This window comes from Agrilus planipennis, unplaced genomic scaffold (assembly GCF_000699045.2).
Source record: "Agrilus planipennis isolate EAB-ADULT unplaced genomic scaffold, Apla_2.0 scaffold5, whole genome shotgun sequence".
NCBI classification, from domain to species: Eukaryota; Metazoa; Arthropoda; class Insecta; order Coleoptera; family Buprestidae; genus Agrilus; species Agrilus planipennis.
In genome coordinates, this window is record NW_020442468.1 from 1,748,497 (window position 1) to 1,776,190 (window position 27,694).

General features: G+C 36.5%; 1 protein-coding gene, 1 long non-coding RNA gene and 1 other non-coding gene across 4 annotated transcripts in view; 2 read left to right on the top strand and 1 right to left on the bottom strand.

Moving 5' to 3' along the window:
- LOC108736405 (voltage-dependent calcium channel gamma-5 subunit) overlaps positions 1-27,694 on the top strand; it is a 408,324-nt gene that overhangs the window by 31,489 nt on the left and 349,141 nt on the right. The gene's annotated exons all lie outside the window — the stretch shown is intronic.
- LOC112903993 lies at positions 361-5,879 on the bottom strand. The gene is made up of 3 exons (XR_003232502.1): positions 5,602-5,879; positions 581-674; positions 361-488 (listed from the first exon to the last, which is right to left on the bottom strand). It is a non-coding gene; the product is annotated as an uncharacterized LOC112903993 (long non-coding RNA).
- Trnah-gug lies at positions 19,762-19,833 on the top strand. The gene has a single exon. It is a non-coding gene; the product is annotated as a tRNA-His (tRNA).

A 27,694-nucleotide genomic window follows, 5' to 3' on the forward strand; every position in this document is an offset into this window, starting at 1 on the left:
CCCACAATTAACGTAGAACAACCCACATCCTTAACTATTTGAGGACAGTAATCTAATCTAGGTCTACCTCTACTCCTCCTAACTCCCGTTTCAGTATTCAGATTTGATGTTTTGTAACATTCATGATTTTTTTCTAGGTGAGCCGCAAGTTAAGATACCTTGAACGTTGGGTTTCTATTATGCAAAGGTAAGCGGTCAAATCTTTGCTAATTAATTTAAATTCGGTAATTCAATTAATTGTTATGTAAAAACATTAGTACATCGCTAGATTATGGTTTATGTAACTATCTACTATTATATTTTACATAATAATTTTTGCAATATTCAGTTATTATCATTTCTTTAGTAATAATTAATATATGAGGAGATCAGGTTAATTACTTACGATCCACAATCGTTTCCCCTGTTATAATAGCTGCAGGGATCCTCTGCCATTACGCACACTTCGCTACTAGTACATCCTATATCTTTACATGTTCTACCATACTCTGAAAATTGAGAGAAACCATTACTTTAAATTTTTTTCTTTTTAAATAGAATTTTTGAGAAAGAAGATAATATTTTCTGGCTTATTACTTACTTGAATATGTGCTTCCTAATCCTATTACTGCGAAAAAATATAGTAAATGTCCTACAATTATCTTCATTCTTGTTTCTATTCTATCACGTTAAATCTGTAACAAAATGAACCTGAATTCTTTATGTGTCCAGTATGTGTATCAATAACATTATTGTAAAGGTTCAAATGTCACATAGATAGAAATTAGCTTGTTGTTATTTGTAAATCGGAGAAGCGATAACAATTTTTAATGAATCTAAAGAATAATATTCAATAACACAATGGAAATTATTATATACGGTGTGTCTTTATTTGACAAAAAAAATTAACTATACAATTTGAGTGAATTTAGAGAAGGATGAGAAACAAATTAGAGTAAGTAATGAAATTATCGTAAGTAGGTACATATTATTAAACTGTGACATCTAGCGGTTGGTAGACGATGTAAAACAATCGTCTGTTACGATCAGTACGAACACCTAGCGGTTAGTAGATGGAAGAGAACAGTAACAAATTACGGTATAATGAAGAAAACTGTAGAATACATTTTGTTTTGACCTTTTTCTTTGAGATTGGTTTCCAATTCTTTTCAACGTTTGCATAAGTATTAAAATTGTCTGTTTCTTATTCATTTTATGGTTTGATCCCTTCGACAATGAACACATATATATATAGACTTGCAGTATAGCTTATTTCCTATAATATTCCCATGACGTTTATCGAAAAGAGATGAACTTCGTTTTTTTTTTTGAGAAGCTTGCCAAATGTTGGTAAATAAATCTTCTGTTATGACTCGTTAATATTCTTTTCGGTCCAATTTTGCCGGCCATAAAAATTTATTAGCATTATTCCAGCATTGATCCGAAAGGTGCAGCAGCATTAAAGGCGATAAAACGGAAGGATACGCCTGAGCGGTTCATCTAATAACGTAAGCGTGAGGAAACCGACGACTATGATCCATTATTTTATTGATATGGCTAGCAGTAGGGAATTTTACTAAGTGAATGATTAATTCTGACAGTCAAATGGTTAATGTATACAGTAGTAAACACTTTTATTGACTTACGACTCGCGATCGTCAGAGGATTTTGTAATATACGTAGAAAGGAATCAGCGTCGCCTTTGGCATGAGAACTGTGGAATTGTAGAGCACATAAAATTTTTAAAAATGTACTTAACTTTTAATTTAGACGTGTTTGGTTTAGTGCTTTAATCCCTTGGACTTTTGCTGAGCTTTAAAAACATCGGAGAGATGAAGTAAATATTATGATTAGAAGTAGCAGAAAGGCAAGTTAAGCATTTACGTAAATACGTACAGACTGTAAATTAAAATAGTTGAAGTTTTTATTTCATTCACTTTGTAAGAGGATTTTTACACAATTTATGGGCAAGTAAAGGGTATCTCGTAGAAGAAACGTTCAATTCTTATTTTTTAAATAAATATCTTAATTTTCTGAAGGGCTGAATGATATTAAGGTTTAGTTGTTGCTTTAAACACATACACACTTTCGACAATCTATTTAGACACGATTCAAACTAATGCGTTTTCTTTTTAGCTTGAAAACAAGTCACAACTTTTTGTGGTACCATTTTGAAATGGTGGAATGTTTTTGTAGATTGCCGTTGATTAAGATTTGGGTGTCGATAAGCCCTTGAGAAAAATGCCTGGCATTAAATAGGAAAGTAAATAGCGTCATTAACCTGTTACTGCTTAAGTTTACGACCCAAGTGGTGAACCGCAGAGCATACGGTAGTTAAACGCTAGAGTTGTTCGATATTTTATTTCCCGGGTAAGCTGGGATTTGCTTTTGTGAAAACTGGTCCGTAAAAATGGCGTGATTTTTCAATCTCACCGTACAAAAACTATGAAAGTCCTAATGCCTAACGTATAAGCATTATCTAAATGATACAAAGCTCTAAAGCAATCTATCTGTACGGATAAAACTTTTGAACTGTTATTTTGTTGGTATTTTCAAATCTTATTAGGGGGTGACAGCATTTTTCAATCGATTTTGATAAGTGGAATTGTTTTCATTAAAAAAATCGGTTGTCTGTAAAGTCGGTTTACTGACGATAGTTGAACGTGACAACGTCATAAGAAAATACTGATGGAATGGTTTCATTTTTCAAAAGAAAATTTTAATTTTATTTGTTTGATAGGTATTTTGTATGGATATAGAGGAGGTAAATGGAAATGTATTATTGTATAGCAGCTCTCCACGCGGACGCATCGCTCACTCAAGTAGGAGAGAGACGGATGTCGAACGCTGCCGAACGCGGAGGCCGATTGTGCCTCTTTGTCGCTCGTTCCGCGCTCTCGCTTGCACTTCAAGCCTTAAATGGAACGCCTCAGAGCGAGGTAACGCCGCATGAGCCATGTTTTTTCGTGCGTGTAGCCGGCTCCATCGAATTATAAGACGTTGTCACGTCAAAAAGATGCCGTAGTAAGAGCGTTTCTAAGTTTTCAGTCAGAAATTTAGGGAACGTTCACAAAATACATTCGGAAATAAGGGGGGAGGGGTATTGTTGTAGTATTTAATTAATTTTATGTTAAGTGCAGCATTTAAAAACAGTAAAGTACATCGTCTATTTAGTAAGACAAGTTAAAATACCTTATTTTTAGTAAAGCCCTGTCTAACGCTTGAAATACTTTAGTAGCAGTAAATACCCACCAGATGGCGATACATTGACTCTATTGTGGATATTAGGTGCCATGATGGATAAGTATTTTTGTTACAATATTGTAGAAATAATTTACTAGGTAGGGCATATCATCGTAAAAAGAAAGATTTATGGGGTTGTGGTTAAGCTTAAGGTAGAAGTAATATCTGAAACCTTCGCGCAATTACCTCTGGGGAGAACGAAGTTTCGTTTGCAATATAAGCAAATTTTTCGCGATAACTTTTTTAATGAATGTGGTATGGATAATTAATAGAGTATTTTCTTTGTCCCAATGCAAATAGTTAATGAGAAAATTACTGACTAACAGCGAACGAAATAGTTTGTAATGTAGATGACCTTGAGCAGCAGCATGAGGTATCTTTGAGATTGACAACAACAAAGATTTAGGTAATTTTTTACATTAGTTGACATTGGAATTGAGACATGAAGTTTAGTCAGGTAGGTAGTACTGACCAAGTAGAATCGTGTGGTAGCATTAATTCCGTGCGGAAACCAATGTAGCTCGAGATACAGGCTTCTAAAGTTATGTAATCGGAGGAAATTTCGATTGGTACGGCCCTGGCTGCAGCCCTTCGTCAGCTGTTCTCGCCAAATATGCATTGATGACGTCATTGTTTAGTTAGGTAGATGTATGACAGACTCGAGTTTGTTTAATGCCCCTGCCCGCCGAAGGCGGGCTGATACATTAGAATAATGTTAAGAAGATATGTTTTAGGACAAACGATGTTTGGCGGGAACAGCTGACGGAAGGCTGAAGCCAGGGCCGTACCTACCGGTATTTCCTCCGATTAAGAAAACTTTAAGGGCCTGTATCTCACTCACATTCATTTTTAAACAAATAATAAACAAAATTCTAGTAAATACTACTACACTACTTCACTTGGTGAGTACTACCTACCTGACTAAACTTCATGTCTCAATTCCAATGTCAACTAATGTAAAAAATTACCAAGATTTATTTTAGTCAAACGATCCATATTATAAGATCCTATTATGTAATCTAAATATTATTAACTATAATAAAGGAACCTCATTGCTTGAAAAGGAAACGCGAAAATGGGATGTCAACCAGATGATAAATAATTGATTACCTACTTAATTTAACTAACTTAAAATTGTATCATCGTCTAGGGCTTCTTCTTCCATTTTGCATGGTCTTCATGTTATTGTTTAAACTGCATAAAATGTTAATTCTATTGACAATCAGTTGTTTACTTTGTGTTCTGACCAACCTTGAATTGTCAAAAATGGTCACATCGAATACTATCTTACAGTTTCCTACATATGTTGAACATAACTTAAACATCTTGGGTTATTTTGATTTACAATCTCACTCACTGGGAGGTGCTCTACTTGAAGAGAGAGTGTTAGTCTTAGAACATACACATGCGGTGTATCCAAAGTAATTTTATAATTCCATGTAAAACCGATTTCTTTTTAATGATACGTCACATTCATAGCATACACTCATATGTGTATTTGGGTATGTAAGTGCAAGGTTATCAGCATGACATCATTAAAGTAAGAATGGTACTGTTATTATTATTACTTATTATAATCACCAGTAAAACATGTGTGTCATGTACAATATTTAGACGTAAAATGTTTGTTTTGCTTAATTTAGATTTTAACGTACGTGTGATAAAAAATCGTTATAAAAAAGGAAAGGCAAAAATATTTGTGTAAGTAATATGAAAACAGATGCCCACATAGGAGCAGCTTTTGGATAATGTGATAGCCATCGATAGGATTATTGTTTGAATTTGCGGATGGTGTGCAGTTAGCGAAGAGTTTTTCTCAAAATCGATCGGAATCATCGAAAATTTTTGAGAATTTTCTTGAAGACTGACGTCCATGCTTGGAAACATGAGTTTGTACGATGTATTTTACGTTATTGTTAAAGTACATTGGAAGTTTATGTTTACTAAACTATCACCAATTAATCAAACAAAATTAACCATTTCGCAATGTGATTTGGAAATCATGAAGAAAACATATTGTATTCTCGTAGATGTGCGTGTTCCATTTCAAGCAACATCTATTGATCTGAAGTTGAAAATTTGCCAAAACTACAAACGTTCTGGGGATCATATAAACAAGACTATTGTTTCCTTCAGTATGCACCTTGAATTCGTATTTTTTTCAAGATTATCGCAAAATTAAAAAATAGTTAAAACTTATGCGTCGTAATCTCTTGAAAATTCGTTTCATCAAGAAATGGTAGAATCTAAACATAATTCTAGTCAGGCGCTTGTTAATTATCTACAGTGAATAGAAAGTCAAAGCTGAACAAATGCATTATTAATTGGATTTACAAATTGATATTGTACCTATGTATATATCTTATGCTCGTAGCTTACCTAAAAGTATTACAAATCTAAACTATAACGTTTTTATTATAATCCAAGTAAGCTAGGCGCGATTTCACCGTTTCACCTCAACTCAACAAAACTGCGTCGACGGAAATTTCACGAAACACTGACCGGAGAACACAGACATATTTTTCCAAGCAAGACATGCAAGTGTAGACAACAGAGACAGAGATATCGGCGGCGGCATCGGTCGGCCACGGTTTTCCTTGCCGCTTTATAGCGATGACGTAGTCGACAAGGTTGTGTTGAATGTCAGACTATTTATGATTATGTACCACTCTCCTCGCCACCTTCCAACTACTTGATCGATATCGCAATTACTTCGCGGTCGCCGCCGCCCGGTGGACGACTCTCCACTGTTATTACACTGGAGTGGATAATAATTAGATCTTCACATAGTGGCCTGGGATGGAAGCTGTCAGAGAATCCACTCGAACGAATAGATTGTCTGGGGGATGACGTGTGACACCAATTGTACAAACGGATAACTGATTGCTCTACGAAGTTGGACACTGGACCAATAAACCGACGATGATGTATTGTAAACCGCAAAAGTTTCAACTTCCTTAATCAGCAATGACAGGACCTTTGAGCAGGTCTTATGTTGCTGTAGAGATCTTGTTGACTTTCGAACAGGAAATGGCAGAGATTCAGCATCAGGAACTGGGACGATGGAGATTGGTTATACCAAAATTCTGCAAGAAGTAGTAGTTAGGCATCACTTGAAGAGGGTTATCAGTCCAAATAGGTAGATGAGATAGTCGAAATCAATAGGGTATCATGGAACGACTTATCCAGTATCAATTTGATATTATGGTTTAAGAACACGTTTGAGGCAAGGCCAATCGTAAAGAATACGTCTATTGTGGACAGATAAACTAAATATGGCAAACTGCCTCGGCGTCTCCAAAGGCTGTCTGCCCCCCCATTCGTTTCGAATCGGTAAGAGCTCTCCAGGATACACAAGAGGTATTTGTTCCGGCTCGCCTTGCCACGAGCCTGTTCGTCCTCAGACGTATTCGTACCTCTAGCGGAATATGTTCAGCTTTAGACTTTGAGATATTCTTTTATAGATATCTCGTTGTGAGAGAAGATGTTTCACCTCGAGAGCACGTCTGGACTCATCAGTAGAGCTGACGACGTGTTCTCTGCCTTACACATCTAGAGACCTGTGGGGTTTGTGACGCGAACTGGCGCGAGACAGACGGGTCGTTACAGGACTCCCCGTCCAGTTTCGACGAGGTCGAAGGAGAAGAGGCGATACGGAAGATGTCGAGTCGGAAGGCGAGAAGGGCGAAGTTGAGAAGTCGTCATTGATCTCCGAATTCTTCACACTCTTTTTTGAGAAACACGGGGTGCGTTGTCAAGAGACGTGGGGCGTGTTGCCGTGCGTCTGTGCGATGATCGGCGAGATTTGAGAAGTTTGAGCGAGTTGGGTTCATGGTATTGGCAGCGTTTGTGTGTTCCCAGAGTGAAGGATGCGGATATAGTAGGGAGACTTCGTTTTTTGTTCATTGTTGGGATCACCAATGTAGACTTCTCGTTGTCTACTGAAAAGTGAGAAAAGGTGTTTCGTCCCGAGAGCACGCCTGGACTCATCAGTAAGACTGACGACGTGCTCTCTGCCTTAGACATTTGAAGACGTGTGGGGTGTGTGACGCGAAGTGGCGTGAGACAGACGGATCGCTACACTATGAATAAGTATGACGCGCCAAAGGATGATTGAGTTTCTTCAATTTAGACAGGATTGTCCTATTCCAAATTCAATATGATATTTCAAAGATTAAGAATCGCCACTCAGACATCTCTCGTGAAAGTCAACGATTCATTTCTGAAATTGGCAAGGTTCGGAATGGTTCCAAGAAAGATTGGCAATCAGATCCTTACTAAGATTACTCTGTAAACTCATCTAGGTATACCATCATCATAAGGTCGTCAGTGAGTCTATGACTGGTTGGACACGCACCTCCACTCCTTCCTATCCTGAGCTAATCTTCGCATTTCCCTATAACTAGAACAACTCATATCTTTAACTATTTGCAAACAGTAATTAAATCTAGGTCTACCTCTACCCCTTCTAACTTCCGCTTTCGCCTATAATATGCCTCTGACTAGACCTTCATGCCTGAGAAGGTGTCCTTCCTAATATTTACTTCTCGTTACAGCCCCATCTCTATAACTGCCTGTTGCTCTTTATACGAAATTTACAGTCCTTTCGTTTACTCTTAAAAGATATCGATAATCAGTTCTCCAATAGGACGGCAGTTTACGATCTCAAGAATATTCAAGAATTTGGAGATAACTATATAAAAAGTTGATGGTACGAATATGGAAGGATCTATAAGGTTAAGTAGACCCATCTACACAATGGCTTACGTTCTATTTCAAGAAGTATTATGAAAACAACTTCTGTTATGAGCTCATTAGTTTCATCTCAAACTTTTTAACTTAACATTATACAATTGTCTCTCCTTCTTGTCTGAACAACTAAAATACAGTGTACAGGTGGGTATCCTCTGTTAATTCGTACGAAAGTTAATTACATTTCGAATGGAAGTAAATTTTGCATGAAAGATGTAGCCCAGTTCTCTGTTCGTCATAACGGAAAAAGTTAATTTCGCTAATGCTTACAAAAAGCGATTTCTATTATTCAACTTCGGAAGAATACAAATTCGGTCTTGGCGACATAATAAGTCCTTGTCGTGGCTGAAATATTTTCCGTTCCTAACGAAATCGCGATCGTTGATTTAACTGAATCAATCAGATGTCATTTTGAACGAACGCGAACGGCTTATTCTTCCGCCTAACACGGGCTGAGCTGATGCAATGTAGGCGATGTGCAGACGAAGACTTACCGATCGCAATTTCCCTTCGTCGGCTTTTTCCGGTCTATTGCGAGCCTTATGCTGAGTTTTACAGAAATGCACATTAATTGGGTCCCTTGATACACTTTACCAAAGGAGAACTAGGAATCGAATCGGAAAAAAAATTAAGTACGCGGGCGCATTCCGAATGTCGACTGTGGCTTATGGTAAAGCTACCTTGGACCGAAGCAACGTTTATCGGTGGTACAAAATGTTCTCAGAGGGCCAAGAAGATGTGAACGACGAAGAGCGTGCTGGACGCCCGAACACGTCAACCACAGACGAAAACATTGATGAAGTTGAGAAAATAGTATTGACGAATTGTCGAATCACGTTAGAGAAGTTGTTGAGGACCTAAACATATCCATTGGGTTCTACCATTCGATTTTTACCAATGATTTGGTCATGAAACGGGTCGTCGCGAAATTCGTACCAAAATTGCTGAATTTTGACCAAAAACAGCATCCCATTAACATTGCTAAGGAGCTGTTGGACTCTATCCGCGACGACCCAAATTTGTTCTAGAGGATGATAATTGGTGACGAATCATGTGTTTGTGATTCTCATGTAGAAACTAAAGCTCAATCATCCCAATGGAAGCTGACGAAAAAAGCGCGCCAAGTCAGGTCAATTTTCAGTTTTCTTCGACTGCAGGGGCGTGGTGCATCATGAGTTCTTGTTACAGGGTAGAATGGTCAATAAGGACCTGCAAGTTATGCACAATTTGTGCGAAGTGAACTTTTGCATCATGATAAGATTGAACAAATTTTTGGTCAAAAACAACACACTAATAATGCCACAGTCACCGTATTCCCTAGATCTGGCCCCCTGTGTTCCCGGAACTGAAGAGGCTCATGAAAGGATCACGTTACGCTACGACTGAGGATATAAAGGCGGTATCGAAGGAGGAGCTGAACAAGATGACAAAAAATGATCCCAAAATACGGTCAAGTGTTGAGAATTCATATAAGCTTAATTAACGAAACTCTGATTAGGAAAAACAAAAGAAAACTGTAATACAAAAGAGAGTCGATATGTTTGATATTTTCTCTACATTGTCTTTTCTCCATTTAATTGGAGCTTTTCGTGGTATCGAGTTTTCGTGGAATTTGATATCGCTGAAGAGCAATTGAGTAGGAATCATATTTATGTAGGTAGATATAGTGAATCGATTCTTTTCGTATTTGGTTTTATGTGATGACAAAGATTCCATTCGAGTCCCAGGGACCAGTTAACGTGTAGCTTTGTACTGAATCCTCGTCTTCGCTGTCGTTCCTGTATGAATATCTGATTTAAATAAAATATTGCATTGGAAGAAGGACGGTTTCCTGACGACTTATGAACGGCTTTACATTATACGAACTGCGGCAGTCACTTTATCTAGACAAAGAACTAAGGACAGAGATGGATATATGTATGTATAGGCGATGTGAATTCTTTGCTGGGGTCATTTTGTAGATTTTTGATTTTGGCCTTCCATAAAGGGTTTATAGGATATGACGGAAATGTTGCATTTATGGATTTACGTAACCAAAGTGAAAATATCTTTGCTGACATTTTGGTAATATTTACTGTTCTCTGTGTGAACACTTTTGACACCACCATGATCCATCATGGGGATTTCAATCCGACAATCCAGTTTCTTCATACTTTTTCTTGTTTTGAAGCTCTGCACTCCGTCATTATCATAAGGTCAGTCCTAAGACTGGTTGGACCCGAACCTCCAATCTTTCCTATCATGAGTTAATCTTCGGATTTCCCCAAAACTATAACAACCAATATCCTTAACTATTTGAGGACAGTAATCTAATCTAGGTCTACCTCTACTCCTCCTAACTCCCGTTTCTGTCTCTATTATGTCTCTGAATAGACCTTCATGTCCTACCAACCTATCTCTCCTATTTCTTATTGACTTCCATTGAGTCCTCTGTTCTCCTATTCTTTCTAATACCTACCTCTTCATTTTTAACCTTCTCTATCCATCTTCTTCTAATTTTTCGTCACCTACATTCTCATTATAAATTGAAGATTTCAAAATGAGATATATGAAAGAAAGTATACATTTAATGATATTAAAACAGGATAGTGTAGTATTTACAGCATTTCTTCTGTATTTGCAGTGTATACTCAATAATTTTTTATCAAACTCTCAATCTACAGCTGTTTATCAAAAAAGAAAGTTGTGTATCAAAGTGGACTAATGTATGTATCTACAAAACGATGAAAGTGTGGTAATTTGTTTACAAAAACTATTAAACGAGTATTTAGAACAACAACAACAAAATGGAAAGAAGAAACGGAGCGATTTTAAATGCTGACGTATTTAAGCACTTGATAATATGCAAATTAACGTGAATTGAATAAATGCGCTAGGGAATTAAGGAAAACGTTGGGTGGAAATGTATGAGATGCAGCAATCAATTCTAGCCGTGGAGGAAATTACGTCGTCATGAGGAAAACTGCAGCAGTAATGAAAATTTTGGAATTTTGTTTTAATATCTTCGATAAGTAGACTCGACTTCAACAAATTAATTAAACGAAAATAATGGGCTTGGAATCTTGTCCAGACTTGAACACGAGATGAAAATGGATCCATCCACTTTCTGGTAGTAAATCGTGTTGCAATTACATTTTTCTAAGCCGGTTTCTATAAAGAAACATTCCTTGCATATAATTAGGTACATTTATTCCAATTTGGGTTATTGGTGAATGTGTTTTGCGTGAATACATTACTGCAAACACTATTCTTAACGTCAATGTCATAAATAAACGAATGGATGACTCACAGATGTCGCCTCTGTTCAGATTCCTTACAAAATTGGTTGTATACGTACAATTGGAATCATGAAATGTAAAATGTAACTTTTTTTAATTCTTCAACGTTTATGATCAATATTAAATTCGACTGATGGACCAGAATGAATATCCCATGTGTTTTCGACAGAGGTGTACTAGGGATAATTACACTATAAGCTTTATTTGGCAACATGCCTATGGTATCTGGTACAAAAACGTACTACATTTTTAATGTCCCATATAAAGCAAGTTTATGGTTTTTCAAATTTTGTTCGTGGAACATAAACTGCTAACGGCGCCGCATCCATTTATGCACATTTTTTCTTTACAGGGACGCACGCCATTTAAAATCGACCGATCAGACTTGATCGCATACTTAATCAAGTATAAAAACGATGTTTTGATGGGTTCTCTATTTATGGGTGGACTTTATTAATTCTAAAAAATAACGGGCACATGTGCGAGGTTGATTTATGTATCGAGAGTTCCGAAACCTTATCAAAATTTTTTAAGTAGAACGAATTTGAATATTAATAAATAGCGCAATCATAATAGTGACTGTAATTGTTTTTGGATACTTAAAGGACAAAACAGTACTTATTGTGTGAAGATAAGAAAAAGGGAATATAAAGACAGGAGACAAAGATTGAAGAAATGGCTGATTTTCGGTATCTAGAAAGACAGATAACTCAGGATGGAAGAAGCAGTAGAGATATAAGACAGAGAATAGCGTAGGGTCGAGTCGTCTTCAGTTAAAAGAAGTCACTTCTGTGCTCTCGAACTGTTAATTTAGAAATTCTAAAAACATTATTAAGGGTACATGTCTGGAGCGCGGTGTTGTACGTTGAAGGAACAAGATAACTGAGGACTCTATGGAACTCAATAAGAAATAGGCGAGATAGGTTGGTAGGACACCTTCTTAGGCATGAAGGGCTAGTAAGAGACGTATTAGGAGCAGATGTAAGAGTAGTTGAGGTAGACTCAAATTAGACTACTGTTCACAAATAGTTATGGATGTGGGATGTTCAGTTTTAGGGAAATGCTAAAATTAACTTAGGATAGGAACGAGTGGAGGTGCGTGTCCAACCGGTCTTAGGACTGACGACCTTTTGATGATGGAATATTTAGTATATTTTTTAATGTGATGGAAACACATTTTAATCACGTCTACTTGCACCTTGGAGAACAAGAAATGGATGGTCTTAAAGGTGGAAAAACAATTCCAAAACGAATTTTGGAAATCCCAAAATTAATGGGGTTAATTTGGTTAGGGTTACATAGGTAATTTATATTTATTGATTTTCCATTAAGTTTTGCCTTTTCAATATATTGTACTTTTTGAAGATTAGGCTTAGTAAAAGGCAATTATCCGTAGTTAGATGAGTTCCCCTAAAAATTTCAAAATTCTCTGCTTATATTAATGTATCCCTTTATACTTTTAAACATTTTTCATTTGAAGTTGCGGGGAAAATTGGTTGAAAAATCCAGACAGGCGAACAGATGAGTTTATAAAATCAGTAAAATATTTATTTGTATTAATAAACATCTGTTGGGATGTGTATTAAAGCGTACTGAAATTCGCAACAAATGTGAAAATTGCAACTAACGAATGGAAAATCATTATCAAGCATCAGAAGTAAAGTAATAATAATGCAGCTGTGAGCTGTGTGCAAAAGTTTTAACGTTTGATAGAAACTTTACCTCCACAGTCAACTGAAATTATTATTAATGGGAGTACGTTATGCCTACTACTGGGGTAGTATTATCCCATTGGCAATTTATGTTATTCCAATAAAGCGGATTTTCTCTTTATCCCAGATCAATTGAACCATTTTTTGAGGACTTATACGCTATAGAATCAATTTGCAAAACAAATATTTTATTACAAGGATTTATTACTCCTTCTGAATGTTTTAATTTCTAGAAGGATAGTTAGATAAAAATTAGCAGTCATTACCCTAAGTTAATGATGTATCCTTCGTCTAAAATTAATATTGACTGATGAATAAAGACAAGATTGTCCCATTGATTATCTTTAATAGATAGATAGATAATAGCTTTATTGTTATTCTATTTACATTAGATCTGTGTGTTCTTCTGTCTTCTCGTTTCGATGTGTCAATATCGTGCCCTACGTTTTTTCCCCTTTCCCTCTCCTTCTTTTTCCTTGTTCGTATTATATTCCACATCCTTAAGTATTGCANATGTATCCTTCGTCTAAAATTAATATTGACTGATGAATAAAGACAAGATTGTCCCATTGATTATCTTTAATAGATAGATAGATAATAGCTTTATTAATTATTAATATTGTTATACTTATTTACATTAGATGCAGGTGTGTGTGTGTGGCGTCATCTAACGTAGGGATGTATTACTAACCATCTAACATTGCCCTACGGTGTTCTGACAAGGTTTAACTTTGTATTCGCGAAAAGTTGGTTTTACGTCTTGTTTAGTTAATTTGAATAGGTCAAGTATTTCTGAGTTAACTTTATTTTTAAAGAAAGTCTCTAGCAATTCTATACAAAGCGAATATGACGTTAATAGGACGTTGTCGCTCCAGGCGGACGCTTGTGGAACATAACGAGAATAAGAGGAAAATCGAGTTAGATAGAGAGGAAGGGAAGAAAAGCGAGAAGTTATAACGATGCAAATATAATATACATAGTTTGGAATATTTTACAAGGACTGATCCGTGCTTATTTTGCCAAACGATTTTGCGAATACTATTCGGAGAACGCGTAATGCCGTGAGCTTGTTGGGAAAAATAAAAAAGAAAAAGTTCATACGATTTTATGATCGTTTAAATTTAATGAAATCGTTTACCAACGTTGTTGCTCAGATTGTTCCGGATAAATCTTCAGACTCAATATTTTTGAAGTCGATTTGTAATATGCATCATTCACCTACAATAAGTTGTGCTTTTTTCTAAATAATAAGCATAATCCAGAACAGAAGACATATATTTTGATTTTATTGAATAGTTAGGTTCTGGTAAGTTAAGGATATTCAAAATATCAACGAGGGAATGAACTACTGTTATTATTGATTGATAAGGGATGATGTCCAATATACAATGACTGTGGATAACAAGATTGCCATCATTTCTTGAAAACCTCTTTAATTCTGCATGACCTTATGAAAATGAAGGTGGAATTTCAAGTGGATAACTTTGTATATTGTGCAATGTGGAAATTCCCGCGGAATACTCATTTGGATAATGTAAGAAACTCAGTAGATCCTTTGGAAGGGATCAAGATGGAATTAAGGTTATACGTTTTAAAGAATCATTGGATCTCAGTTCTGGAATTGTATCCAAACCCAAATCTGTTGATGTGGATGTGCTTTATCTGTTGCATGTGAGGCCCATGTCTGTTCTACTCATTTTAAATTATTCAAATTTGCTGAGGGCCCTGAATTCTCTTACTTTCACCAAGAGATTTATTACCCAAAGTTGGGTCAAATCACCTGCTCTTTCATCCATGTAAAGCTTTATCTGATTTTAAAGTGTCGACGCTTCCAGCAGAGTTGCCCAATACACTTAGCCGGCGCACTTTCGGAACTGTTTCCCCTTTTCACTTTAGCAAACGTTGTTTGACGTGCTTTCGGGGAAATCCTGGGAACGGCTCGTTTCGCGTTCGTTCGCAGAAACAAATAGAATGGAACTAACAGGGAGTACTGCCGAACGTTCGTGTGTGCTGCGCGCAGCGTGAAGTCGGCAATGCTAGCGGAAGCTTTCATTTTATAAAGATTAAGTGCGGCCAGGCCGTACAGCAACCTCTTTAACCCCTTCGGTCGTAAACTACATTGTCGGATTAAGAGCTCTGGTTGATACGTCGCAGCAGGAGCGACGGCGGGCGTCGCAAATACGGACGCGTAAAATGTTTTTACTTATATATGGATGCAATGTCGACGTCCTGGGTCTTTTGCTCCTCTAAATTGGCGCAGTCTCCTTCTTTATTTATATTGTCACCTACCTGGTCTGTCCAACAAATGTGCGAATTGAGAATGTCGGTAAGAAAATTTAGCATCGTCAATGTTTACTTTTCAGTTGTGACGATGTACTTGGCCTATCTTCGCTTCTGTTGTTCAAGATATCCTTAGAAGTTGTTGCTTCTACTTTCATCGTTTGCATATCCTCCTTTTTATATTGAAGAAACAAAGAGAAATTGCAGGGAGCTTAAGTCGCAGGATAAACAAGGAGGGATTCCCAGTGTGATGATCGAATTATGGACCAGAAACTCGCGGATAATTACTGTTGAATGTATACGTACATTGTCGTGACTCGTGACGCTGCATCCATCCTTTACCACTTTACAGATTTGATCATATACTTACTCATTTACTGTTTGGACCTTCAGAGAATAATTCATGGCAGGCATCGTCTCTAAATAAGAAAGGAGTAGCATAACTTTTGATTCTCAATCCCGTTCATCATTTTTTTTTTGTTTCAATTGTTTACTCGTAGAACCAGGATTCAGAATCAATTTAAAAGGGATGTTTTCTTTAGTGTGCTATCTTCATAAACTGTTGTCAATATTTTATCACTTACTTGAGGCCTTTGGCCAAGTTTCACCAAAAATTTGATGTTGAGTTATTACCCATCTGCTGATCAATCCTTATCGTAGATATAAATAGGAATTGCACCATAAAGAATGTCGCTCATCTAGCTGTACTCTTCCCCTAACGGTCCAACGGTCCCTGATGCTTGAGTGGTTCCCTCATTGGAAATAAACCTAATCCTAGAAGCTCAATGCAGTTTTTATTGAACAGACTTTCTTTATGTAATGGGAGGAGTTGTCGCTAACAATTTCAAAATAACAAAGCACTTGTTGAGGTTATACAATTGAAATCAAACGTTTCTTATGTTATTAAGGAACTTTTCTAAAGGTAGATGTATAAAAAAATTTAATTCTATTAAAATTACAGATGCATAATAGAAAAAAAGGCTTTGCTGTTCTTTACTCAAATAAATCTAATCGTTTGGCAACAGGTTCCCTGACGACAACAAAACCTTCAGTATTTTCAAATGTTTGAGGAGACGAAAGGGTTGTAGGTGGTAGGTTCGTACAAAATAGAGTTGTTCAGTTTCATCTAGTGCGATTTGTCTTAAAAGATCGTGTGTCCGGCAGGACGGTACTGACAGATTAGTCCGTTGTGAGTTTTGTTTCTTTGCAGCAAAAGCTTTCGCTAGTAACTTTGTTTCTCCCTATCATTTCCCTTCTTTGTCTTCTCTCTGGTAAAGGTTTTAGAGCTTTGAGGCAGCCGGCGGCTAGGAGAAGACATGCGCCCGAAATGGCGCGGCTTCGCTGGGTGTCGTCGCGACGGGCGGCGAAAGTTAGTCGTCGCAGGATCAGCCTGGACGTCAACGCTCCTGCTGCGCGTCAGTCACCGCGTTCTCCCGTAGGACTACCGTGCCCTAGCACGAATCCTGTCGAGTCACTGTCGGATCAGAAAGTTCCTGGCCGCCTATTCTCGGACTTTACATCCTAGTGGATGGGAACAGGCTCTGGTCATTTTTATGTGTAGATAAAGAGTGCGGCTCATTTCGAGATCAAAGGGCTTGTTTAAAGTGAAGCGCCTTCTGTCAGTTTACTACTTTCTGTCTACTTTATAGACAAGGAAAAAGTTTAGAGAAAGTCCTTTGAACCTCTCGGTACTTTTTGAAAACGGTAAGCGTTATTTGGAGTATCTCATTTTGCTTTATTGACTTTAAGGACATCTTCCTAAACAGTGCTGTAAGTGAACTGTTTCAAATTAAAAAAATTGTTTTAGAATAACGAAATGATTGCCAGATTAGACAAAGTTTGGAAAACTCAATTTTACCTTGATGAAATGAGCTAGCTGTCGGAGCTTTTCCTATTTACATATTTGTTTCATGTTTGATGCCTTTATTTTAAAAGTATGACATTCAATTTTCCGAATTTCCAAACAATTATTTTTTCTAAAAAAAACATTGCTGCCTTTGGTTCCATGTATATTTATTTGGATGTTTGGATAAAAGCTAATTTTGATCTGTGTACATAAAAAGCTTTTATACAGAAAATTAAAATTCAGTTTTAATTTGTATCTATCTCCCTCTTGTAGAAAAACACCGAGTTATTAAATAACAATTTCCTTTTATATTAATAAAAAAATTAATGAAAAATTAAGCTAGAAAACGTTTGCTTCCGTAATGTAATCAATATTTTTTAGGGCGAAGAAGTTGTTCTCGATTTGGAAGAGATTTAAATTGAATTTAAGTCAGTTTATAAGGAACGGATTTATTCAGTTACTGGGCAAAGTATTAAGAAGTATTTATCATTACTTGTAACAAATACAACAAACTTTAACAATTTCGGATTACTTAGTCAAACTTTTCGAATGGAATTTTGAAATTTTAAATAAATCCATTTTCCTAAATACCATTCGTAATTCGCTGTAATTAAAAAGTAATTTATCAAGCTCGCCCATACAATTTTATAAAGTAAACTTCAATTCTATGAAAGACTAAACCAACAGGAAGGAAAGGACGGAGAAAATGCTGTTAATTATATTACCCTTCCGGGAGGGAGAATCTACATCTAAGTAAGCTGTTATCGATCCAGTCCCTATTATAAATATATGGGAAGACGTAGACATCATCCCTGTTAATTGCTTTGTCTTACAATTGAGTCGTGCCTTTATCATTGATTTAAAATAATAATACAAACAAAAAGAAATGTAAGAGATTAAGGTTCTAAATCTTGTACGTTTCTAGAAAGCAGTTCATATAGAGATTTGGTATTGCGGCCATAGCAACAATATTTGTTCAAAATATTAACCCTTCTGATTGTTGAAGCTGGAGAAAATTGGTAAATGGGACTTAGTTTCATTGTGAAAAAGGAAAGTGAGGTTAGAGGGTGTTAAAGAGATAGAACCATTGGGAATGATTAGTTATTACAGAAACGTTTAAGTTTGTCTATCAAATATCCATGCACAGCAAATATTTAACAGAATTGTTCCATGTTTGTCGCAGAACATTGAAGCGCAAATTTAATCAGGCAATTTTTGATAAGGAAAATTTAATGTATTCTTCATTTCTTTCTTGAATTTGGAATTGTGTAGAATAATCGAAGCCATTAGGATTAAAAGTTGTTTATCTTAGATAATAGAATCTTTAGGCAGTAGAAGATTCGAATGTTTCCTGTCAGTGAGTTATTATTATTCAGTTTATTGATCATAATAAAATCCCCATTCTATCCATAGTATTCAAGGCAATTAAAAAAAAATCGGAAAATTACCTACAGATTACCTTCTGCCTTGTTATTATTTTGTAATTCATTTGAATAAATATATTTGTCTATATCTGAGTCGCTCATATCATACTTTGGCTGCTTGTAATTTATTGACTCTCTAAAATCAATGTCAAGGACAGATCCAATGTTTTTCTGATCGGGAACAGAAACTGGTCTTCTGAGGCAGTTTTTATATTTGACGTCTGATGTTTCTCTCTTTTAATAATTAAAAAGAAAAAAAACAAGCAGTTTCTTTTCACCGAAGTTCTACCCCTCAACACAAACTGATTACATTTTTCCTTATTAAAGAAGTTGAAATGGATTTGTTAAAAGCTATTTACGTTTAAAGAAATTTATCACTGGCGATATAGCGAAACATTAGGAACTAATTGCAATTACAGAATTCTTTTTCTCCCTTTGATGACGCTTGTTACGTTCGATGCGTTTTGACGAGAGCTCCTCTCTTATCTTTTTTGTTCGAGTCGGTAAAATTGGCGTCAAAACGCATGTAGTCTTCAATTAAGTACCTCACGAGATCAACGACGAGGGTCCTTGAGAATTGTCAGACACTTCATGAAGAAAAATCTGACCTAGAATGTAATCGCGATCCTTGAACCTCTCAAGACTTCAATTAAATGCCAGTCTAGTTCCGCACTGATGGCTGTAACTAGCTGAAGGATACCCTAATGAAAAACCCGTATGAGTTTTTATTGCTCGTCTACAGTTGTAGAAGCCGTCCAACTCTTTCCCAAAATTGCGAATTCAATGTTTAATTAATGTGTAGCTAACTTCTCATCCAGTTAGCCCTTTTGATAAATGATTCACTTGCAATATTTGTTCACAACGAGGAATTTTTGTCTGCGATTGAAGGTGCTCACCTTGTTTGAAAAATGTTTCATGAGATTGTTTTTCAAATTTTAATATATTTTTCTTGGAATCTATTGAAAAATATAGTGTTCTTGGTAGTTCAAATGCATCAGTTCTTTCAGGTTGCGGTCTTTCGTCATGTTTTCATATTCGACGTTATACTTCTGAGGTCTTAGTTTAGCTCTTCAGAGTTCAGAGTTTTGGAGGTAATTACGTTAAACGCTAGTGCTTTATAATTACTTTTATAATTACCTTCAAGAATTATATAAACAATGACCTGTGACGTATCGATAGCGGTGAAAGTTGACTACACAATTTTACTAATTTTCGGTAAAATGAACGAATAATAACCGTCTCTAGTAGCCGTGATCGTCTAGTGGTTAGGACCCTACGTTGTGGCCGTAGTAACCCAGGTTCGAATCCTGGTCACGGCAACGTTCTCGAAACGTTGTCACGGAAGAGACAATTTTTTAATTTTTTTTAAACTAATTTGAGCTCTTTATTCTTACTTTATTATGATCAAGTAGGTACGTTTAAGCAAAAAATGTAACTGGATTTTCAGCAGATGCTTTTTGAATTTCGCTCATAATTGATTTGGTCGTCAGTTGCTGAAGATTTCTATCCAATTCTTTTAGGATTGGTTATAATTATCATAAGGTCGTCAGCCCTAAGTGTAGTTGGACACGCACCTCCATTCCTTTCTATCCAGAGCTGATCTTCGCATTTCCATAAAACCAGAACATCCCACATCCTTAACTTTTTCTAGGTTTATCTTTACTCCTCTTAAGTCCTGTTTCTACCTCTAATTCTCTAATTTCCCTACTTGCTTCATTGTTCTAACAGTCCACGTTCCGACTCGTGAAATATTGCACCTTTCCCTATTGCATTTATTGATGACATCCCCGAGGTAGTCCCCGCGCGGATATCCCAATAGGGGACTAGTTTACATCCGGAGTGCTTTACCCTAGAGGACGCCATATTTGAGTTTGGTGTAGTTTTCGTGGGATATCATAATATGGTGGTTTCCTGTTGCTTTCCATATCGCAGTATTGTGCATTAGAGTGCCATACCGATACTCATGATCTCTGCCACCATGAGTATTGAAAGAGATGCTGCCCTCCTTCAGGGACTTGTCTTAGTTTGAGTTTTCTTTAAGAACCCCTCCATTATGGTTAAACCTAAGGTCTAGTTCCCTAAATCATCAAAACTCGCAAGCCGATGTACCACAGCTTCGTCAAGATTCTTGTCTTTTCCTGTCTCAAATTAGAAATGTATTCATTGTCATCCTAGAGTCACCTGAAGAATAATCTATATGTAGGTCTTCTTCTGCCTGCCACCCTTTACTCGTCCTTCTATTTCTAACATTATTTTTCCGTAGCGCCATGTGTTCTTTGCACTTCTTATTACCTACCTTAGCATTTCTAGTCTTTTATATCCACAGTGTTACATATTAATCGTTCGGAAAATATCATTAGTATACTTTGAAGATTTGAAACTGTTAACTAATTAAGCAACTTTATGATGGAGTGAGATTGAAAAAACCAGAATCGATTGGTTAATAGTCCCAGTAATTCGGTTATTCTAAATACATTTGATACATCGAAACGGAATGCTGAAAATGAAAATGTACCTCTAAGTGTTGAATGTCGCTCATAGAAATTATGCAATATATTGCGTTGATGTATATGTAAAATTGTAGACATTCCTTGATTTCTCCCTAGTTTAACAGTGCTGTTATTAATTAAACGTTTCGTATTATACAGTTATTTGCTCAGAGTGTGTATAGATAATTATTACTGCTAACAATTATTTTCATCAAAGTTCATTTGTACCCCCTCCCACTCCACATCGCTGTGGCAATGTGTACTTGCTGTGGAAAATTAAATAGTGCTGAACGCGTTCCTGCCCCTTTCCATCCTTCACCATCGTCTGCGGCACATTTCATTCCATTCGATTCCGGAACTGAAACGTATCAGCTCACTTCCGATCATTACGCGCGTTGTCAATGCTCTATGCACACCAACCTGACGTAATTATCTCATTACAGAAACTCGGGTTCCTGCTTTTATACACACAGGTACATACACACATACATACGTAAGTATATACGAATGTTTTCATATATCATTAAATCCATGTACCTATAATATCCGCGAATGTTCATTTGGAATAAACGGAAATGGATGCCTTATTCGTTTGAGGCGACTGCGTATGTTATTTAATGCAAACTAGTGTATGATGTGTTGTATAACAGCATTGGTAGTTTAAGATTGCAGATTGGGTTGCCTAATACATACTTTATTACTCTGAAGCGGTCTATAGTTCGACAGGTATACTTCATTTACTTTCTCTAGCGATCGATTTGCCCCTTCCAATGTCATGGATGCGCGCTGGCAAAATCGTAGGTAGGGAGAAAAAAGCTCGTTATACTCTCGACTCTTGTTCATTAAACATACTTTTTCATACAGTACCTGCCAAAAGTTTAGTTCAATCATGAATAGTAGTGCGAGTCAAAAACAAGCGTTAAACCCTTTAATTTGTCTTCTAATATAAATAAACATCTCGTTGATATTTTCAGTAGTAAATGGTACCAATAACAGCACATTTGAGCAATGCAATTGTAGTGGATAAAATGGACAATTTTTCCGTGCAGTACTGTACGGATTATATGCTCCTCACCGGTTAAGAGAGTTGTCTCCTTCCTTTTCAGGCCTAGTGCTGTTCTTTTCTACTTTGCGCCGGTCAAACTGAAGGTCACATCGCTACTGAAAGTAAACGAAGTATAACTGAATTCGCAAAATTCGATAAGTGATAAGAAAATTATTCTTCGTTTGTTAAAATTTTGAAGTGAGATGGATAACATTTTTGTTTATTATGAGAAAAGCGGGTTCTGCTTTGTCGAAACAATCTCCGAATTTATTATATCAAATAACTTGATTATGTTTCAGTTTGCTCGTTCTACAGCTAAGCACATTCCGGGTATAGGTAGGCTGGGGTGTTTGATTGTGATGATGTCGTTTTAATGAATCATCGGGGTTGAAAGTAAATTTGCTTTTGAAAATGAATTTTCTTTCCCTTCTAAGTTTTTAATATTATTTTAGTTACGATTATGAGGGAGTAAGCAAACTTTTTATTTGGGGTATCTGTATATTATGGGGTGGATTCTTATGTAATTCAAAAGGGTTGGCTTTTTTTGAGATTAGGTGTTGATTTTCTAATACTTACGTAATAAGGAGCACTTAAAATTACTAGATTACGTATGACAGCTGTCACTAGTGGGACAAATTACACATTAGACCCTTTTAAAGCACTCCATACCACATTAATGCCGTAATGGGCATGAAGCTGTGGTTTTTTCGTCGCAGCGACCGTCGATTAATCATAATCGCATTATCGCGAAAGTGCGCCGCAACGATGGAGACATTTGAATTTTCGGGGGTTTTACCCAAATCATCGATTACGACCTACCCTCACTTTTCCAAGTGATTTAGTTAAAATTTACGACAGGATCAAGTGGAGATATTAAACTTGTCATTTTTTATAAGTTTATTCTCGATATCTACTTATAAATATTGAATTTGGTAGCTGCAGAAGTGAAGAAAGAGGGTGGAAAAATAAATTTACTTCTAAAGTTATTTACGACGTTATAAAATTATTTATAACGGAAAATTTCTCTACTAGGGTTATTTTGGTCGTCAATTTTAAATATTGTAGTGTTAGGTATCTATGTCTGGAATACGGGTTGTGGTGTAGGATTGAAAACGTCCAGTTGTCTATTTCGCGAATCCCTCCTGTCACTGTTTGGGAATAAAAAAAAATTAAAGCACGCTCTGCTGGCCTGTAAAAAAGTTTGATAAGGGTCAGCTGTCTGGAAAGTTGAAGAAATATTTTCCAAAAAATAAATCACTTAATAAAACTGCTTATATCCTCATACTGGTATGCAAGGGAAGAAAAAGTAGGGAAAGAGCGAATGTAAAAGGTAGGAGACGAAAAATTAGAAGAAGTCGCTGATTTTCGGATTCTAAAGGAAGTCACATAACTAAGGACAGAAGGAACAGTAGAGATATAAAACAGAGGATAAGGTAGGGTCGAGTCACTTCTATGCTCGCGAACGGTTCATTTAGAAATTCGAAAGAGATTGTTAAAGGTATATGTCTGGAGCACGCCGTTGTACGGGTGCGTAAAGAAAAGGTTAGAAGCGTTCAAAAGGTGGTGTTACAAGCTGATGATGAGGATACCGTGGATAGAGAAGGTTAGAAATGAAGAGGTATTAGAAAGAATGGGAGAGCAGAGAACTCTATGGAAGTCAATAAGGAATCGGCGAGATAGGTTGGTAGAACACCTTCTCAGGCGTGAAGGGCTAATAAGGGACATATTAGAAGCAGAAATAGAAGTTAAGTGGAGTAGAGGTAGACCTACATTACGTTACTGTCCACAAATAGTTACTGATATGGGTTGTTCCAGTTCTAAGGGAATGCGAAGATTAACTAATGATAGGAAAGAATGGAAGTGCGTGTCCAACCAGTCTTAGGACTGACGACCTTATGATAGTGATGATGTCTTTAAAGGTGTTGTCTGAAGTGTCAGTTAAAGAAAGAACTATATTTGTTCAAACGCCTTTAATGAATGTTATAATAAATAATTTTTAACGGGTTTAGATCATCATTATGATCATCATCATCATAGGGTCGTCTTCTATGTTCGAAGACCTGCATTTCGTCCTATTCTGGTTTAATCATTTATTTATAATAAAATTTGTATTTAATATTGCAAGTAAGTAATTATATTCCTAAATAAATATGTAAATCATTCGCTCCGTTGTGACATGGTGGGCTAGTTATGTCTCAAACAAACACAAAAATTCGCTTCTTCATGACAATATTTATTAGAAAATTTCCTATAACATCTTCTGCGCAATGTGGTGCCGAACGCCGACCTCGCCGGAAGAGGAAAAGGATTTCCATGCAGAAGTGAAAACGAAACGATAAAATTAATTTCCAGATTTCTCGGTAAAATTTCTGAGTGCGACTCTTTTTAAGTTCCCTACGAAAAGAAAATTTTATTTTGTGAAAAATCTAAATATTGAATCGTTTTCACAATTTACCTCGGGCGCCACCACAAAGAAAACCAATAAAAACAAATAAATTGCCTCGGTGTAACGTAAACAGTGGTTCCTGAATCCATGTGACCAACTGAGAGTTCGAAGTTCCGAACTTAATAATAAGCGATATATTAAAGTAACATTACACCAAATAAACTTACAAAAGCTTCAAAAAACTGTCTTTACTATTAAGTCTGCAGGGATCTATTGGATTCCATACGCCAAACTACAAAAGGGCTCCATATTGGATCCAATAGTAGGAATAACGGATATTAATAGCTATTAAAGACCTATTCAGAGCCCGGGATCACAACCTGACTTTGGGTTTTGTTTTCTTTTTGCGCTGCCAATGACAGAACTTTCGTTTTGTTTTTATTTTCAATCTACGAAGCATGCACCAAATCGGAAACTTTTTTATTATTAACTGCGCCCTTAGGGTTAACGATATTGCCTGTGATATGTGTAATCAATCAGTTTCGATTATCTAGTCGTTTTTCTTGTGAAACTTTTTGAATTATGATCAAATTGTAACTCGAACAGATAGGAAAATCTTTTTGGAACATGATTTTCCTCTTTCGGTTTATGTGATTTTTCGTCCTGTCGCTTTCTATTTGGGATTAAACCACTTTCCTTTTCATACAGTCCTTGGGGAAACCTTCGAGGGTAAGGCGTAACATGATTTTCATCTCTTTGTGACTTGACCTGGTTTTGGTTTTTCATTTAATTCCCATATTCGTGTTATCTCCATATTGACTTATTTTTAATTTGCTTTCTTAACTATGCCAATCACAAAAAAATTATGCGCTGATTGAAGTTGTTCATAAAATAAGCTAAATGAAATTTGGGGGGAGGGGTAATTCACCCGTAGTATACTCTCAAGTGCACATGAAGAATGTGGGTCGCCTGCAGAAATCAAACAGGCGGAGTTTGACACTGCCGCCACTGGTTAAATAGTGATAGACGCGAGATATAAATTGCTGCAACTGATCAGCCCAATTGTTTTAAGCTCATGTGAATGTTACAGGATGTATCAACTTAAATTTTTTGGGAAACCATAAAATGTAGATCCGGGATTATCTACCAGTTGTTACTACGTTTGGAATAGACAATTTTTATTTGTTTGAAATGCTTTGGGTAATCACATTTGACATTTAACATTACATTAACATTCACATACAGGACCTTTTTGTTTGGGTTAATAAACCTTTCACAAATAAAAGTATCTGTGGATTTTTGAGAAGCATGACACATGGGAAATGCTATGAAAGCATCGCATAGCTTTTGTTGGTTTGGAATCAAAGTTTAATTTTGAATAAATTTCCAGTTAAAATGATCAAACGGTATATTTGTTCTACTAATTGGTGGGATTCTGCGAAACAATATTCTTTCTATTTATTTTAGCTGTGTATTTGTACAATTTCTCCCTTTGTAAGCACATGCTTGTATAGATTTATATGTGATGGAGCAGTTGGCGCATGTTTATTCATGTGGATATGTCCATGGCGCGATTTGGAGCAGACAAACAACAAAACAAAAAGAAACGAGACGCGAAATAGAAAAAAATCGCTTTGAAATATTATCGGCAGATCAGTCAGAAACGAAACAGCACGCAATTCGTTTGTTTTACACCTTTCTCGCTTTTCAATTAATTTTCAATTTGGGATCAGATTTGTTGCGACGTGAAAAGTTGGTCGATTTTATAAAAGCAGCTCGCACAATTAGACGCGGGTAGTTTCATGGAAATTGAAACAAAACGTTCACTTGGGAGTAGTCTTGGTTTTTAATTAGATTTATTTTCGGCAGCGTAATTGTTTTCCTATTCTCCAAGTGGATTATCTACTATAGCGTTCTCACACTAGAGCGGTAGGTTCGAGATGTAAAGGAAGAATGCAATTTTCATTAAAGAATAGGAGAACAGAGGATTCTATGGAAGACAACAAGAAATAGGTGATATAGGTTGGTAGGACACCTTCTCAGGCATGAAGGTCTAGTCAGAGACATATGGAAGTTAGGAGGGGTAAAGGTAGACCTAGATTAGATTACTGTTCGCAAATAGTTAAGGATGTGGGTTGTTCTAGTTTTTAGGGAAATGTGAAGATTAATTCAGGATGGGAAAGAGTGGAGGTGCGTGTTCAACCAGTCTTAGGATTGACGATCTTATGATGATGATGTCGCCACTAGTGCATACGTGATGGGCATGTAACCAAATTATCCTAAATTGCCACAGGTGCATCTCGATTTCGGACCCATAAGTCCTCGAGTCATAGGTAGTCTTGCCAAATCACTAGTTAAATGGAAGTTATTTCTCCTTACAAGGAAGATGGTTAATTTTTTGAATATTACTCGTGTTTACCGGGTTACCGGGTTTGTTGGCCGTGATCGTTGAGATTTTACTCCTAACGTTTCGCCTGCAGCTGCAGCAGGCATTTTCAAAGGTAGTTCGCTGCTGGTCTTGCTCGAACGGGACTCTTCACTGACGCGAAACGTTAGGAGTAAAATCCCAAGGACCACGGGCAACAAGCCCGGAAAATACTGGTAATACTGAAGACGCTGGCCGCGAAAGCCTACATTTACACAAAATGATTTACTGTTAGGCAACAGGCAGTATTTCGTCATCTCGTATATCGCATATACGTATAAGTTGCGGATTCAGTTCAGTATTTCAAGTAAATACCTTTGTAAGGCGCTGTCATACGTTAGAAATCTACTGTTAGCAGTAAATATCACGAGGTGGCGGTATATTGACTATTGTTTGGAATTCTAAAAAGTTTATAATTTGACTGTACTGTATAGCTGCTTCACTCTTTAGCGCGAGTATCCTTCCATCACATTAGAGGTGGGCCACCTATTTTCGACGTTTTCTCCCCCAAATACTCCCGTCTGCTCCCAACACTCAACTTTTTTCCAACTCAATCCTCTTCCGACTCCCAACCTTTTCATTTCCTTCCCGGGAATGTATAATGTTCGGGTGTATCTCTACTCGAGGAAGATTTTTAGTCAGTAAATATACTACACTACCTCCTTTCTGGAGGTGTCTTTTGAAGATTTCTCCTCCTCGAGAATAATCTAAGCAAATCTTGTTTATAATTCGTCTAACTAAAAAAGTAACAACATTGTTTCTGTTTTAGAATCATGTGGTGAGAATTTTATTTTCTGTAGCAGTGTTTCTGTTGTTCTTCGCCTAAAATTGAAGC